Raw genomic sequence first — 2,402 nt, 5'->3', positions numbered from 1 at the left:
AGCCCGGGGTGGGTGGCTTCCACTTAGGCGATTGCACGAGAGGTGGTTGCCGGGCCCTCCTCTCTTGATTGGTACTTGTTTTCCCCTTCAACTGATCGGCTGATGTACTCGCCTTAACTGCAATCATCGAGTCCAAATAGCTCTGTAAAAATCTAGAAGAGGCCTCCACTGGCGGTGCAGGCTTGGAGTGCACCACTTCATTACGAACATACCAACACCTCCAGAAGGTAAAAAGGATCATGCTTCGCTGCGACTCGTCCAATGTTTCCAAGGTCTGAAACAGCCACTCTTTGCCTGAAAATTTTATTGTATCAATCCGTGGTAATCTCCAGACTTCTGCCATTGTTTCATATAAGTGACGAGCTAGAGGGCATCGCAGCATAGGATGGAAGTTATCCTCCGGTTCCATCGCACAGACAGGACAAAGAGGAGAAGATTCAAGGCCGATCTTATGTTTGTTCGCCCAGGTTGGAAGACTATTTGAATTCAGCCTCCAAGCAAAATTCTTCACAGCCGGGGGCACCTCCGCTGCCCAGATAAGTTTCCACAGCAACCTCCTACCATCCGGGCTAGTACTGCTGGCCACCGCACTGTCTCTATGCATCTCCTCAAATGCCAACTCATAAGCACTTTTCACGCTGAACAAACCCAGCTTACCCGGGCCCCAAGCAAGCACATCTGCCACCTGTCGTGGAGATGCCCTAATTTTCAAAATTTCAGACACATCAGCTGCACAGAAATACTTTGACTACTTGGTCATATTTCCAGGAACCATTCTCATTGAGTAAATGGCCACAAACCGAATCCAACACCTTCCTTGCGGTGATATGGGTTTATATGAAAAGGCCGAACATTGCTCGGACAAAAAATAATAATCATGTCTTCCAAACACAACTTACTTATCTGGCGTAGCACCTCGCACACCCCAACCCATACATGAGATGGATAACGCGTCTGCTACGTCTGACCTGGCAAGACAAGGCCACCCCAAATTGCCTGGCAGCGACCGCCTCCCTTACCGTGTACGTCCTTCATTTTTTGTGTCTTCGCCATTGCCCTGCTCCTCCGTCCTAGCTCACCGCCATGGACCCTGGGTTGCAGAGTTAATGGGGGTCCCGACCATTGCGGCAGTGAACACGACGAGCGTTGCCCGCGAAAACTTGCATGCCCGGAAGCGCACCCTCAAGAAGGCCGAGAAGGAGGTTTTTTTCTTTTTGCGAGAGGCCGAGAAGGAGGTTATCAACTTGGAATCTGTTGCGTCCACTCCAGCAGCGTCCGCCACACCCAACGACCGAGCAACTCGGATGACTTGGAAACTGATGAAAAAAAGACCAGCAAAACTGAGCGAAGAACCGTGTCAATCACGATGATCTTCTTGTTCCGGTCGCTCTCATCATCTATAGTGCACATGTAATTAAGAAGAGGCGTTTGCATCGTACTCCCTCCGTCCGAAAATACTTGTCATCAAAATGAATAAAAGGGGATGTATCTAGATGTATATTAGTTCTAGATACGTCCCTTTTTTTTATTTTGATGACAAGTATTTTCGGACGGAGGGAGTAGCTAAGTCGCATGGATGAAGGGTAACATCATAAATCTCAGGTGACTAATACTCGATGTTCTATCTTCGGCTGCTGGCGTAAGACAATGTTTTTTTAAATTTTCTAGACTCAAACCTGCCATATAAGATGCCTCAGGATAGGGCCAGGTCCAGCATGCATTCTCCAGTCGGCCTCCAAGTTGGGCTAGCGGCACGCAGATGCGGCCCACTGGCCATCCCGCGGTTCCTGCGGCTCGTGGGAGACAGCAGCGCGCCCCAGCTAGTTTAGTACCACATCGGTTAGCGAAGGAGCTCCGTCGCGCTTTATAAGCGTCGCCCTTCCAACCTCATCGTCCCTTCGGGGACATTCGATAAAATTGGAACGATACAGAGAAGATTAGCATGGCCCCTGCGCAAGGATGACACGCACAAATCGAGAAATGGTCCAAATTTTTTTAAGATTTTGCGCGCCGGTCCCTGCACATTTTACAGATACGCCCCCGAGCAATCTTCGCATGCGGCTGTGGCGCTGTGTACTTTTCTCTGCATCCAGGTCCTTCCACTCTCTCTTTTCTTCTTCTATTCTATCCAAGCCCCTGACCCTGAGTATGTTTATACTTTTTAATTTCGGCGACTCTTTTTGAATGATGCATGTTTCGCATATATTCGTGTGTCTATGTTCCCTTTCCTTTTGTCGATCGAGACAATACAGCTAGTAGTGTGCTAACTTTTTTTGAACCTTCATGTAGTTGTGCTGACACCCTATTCATTTTTTTGCTCTTTTTTTTACTAACCATCCAAGCATAATTTTCATCTTGCAGGAATTTCTATTTTTGCACTGTAATGTCTTCTTAAAGCACCT

The 2,402-nt window shown here is 48.0% G+C and overlaps 1 non-coding gene across 1 annotated transcript; it reads left to right on the top strand.

Annotated features, from left to right (window-relative positions):
• Positions 1-1,892: 1,892 nt before the first annotated feature.
• LOC119266165 lies at positions 1,893-1,995 on the top strand. The gene has a single exon (XR_005131896.1). It is a non-coding gene; the product is annotated as a U6 spliceosomal RNA (small nuclear RNA).
• Positions 1,996-2,402: the final 407 nt, after the last annotated feature.

The sequence above is a fragment of the Triticum dicoccoides genome, chromosome 2B (genome assembly GCF_002162155.2).
Source record: "Triticum dicoccoides isolate Atlit2015 ecotype Zavitan chromosome 2B, WEW_v2.0, whole genome shotgun sequence".
NCBI lineage: Eukaryota > Viridiplantae > Streptophyta > Magnoliopsida > Poales > Poaceae > Triticum > Triticum dicoccoides.
Note: the sequence above shows the minus strand (reverse complement) of the source record. Positions and strands in the feature narration are given on the sequence as shown.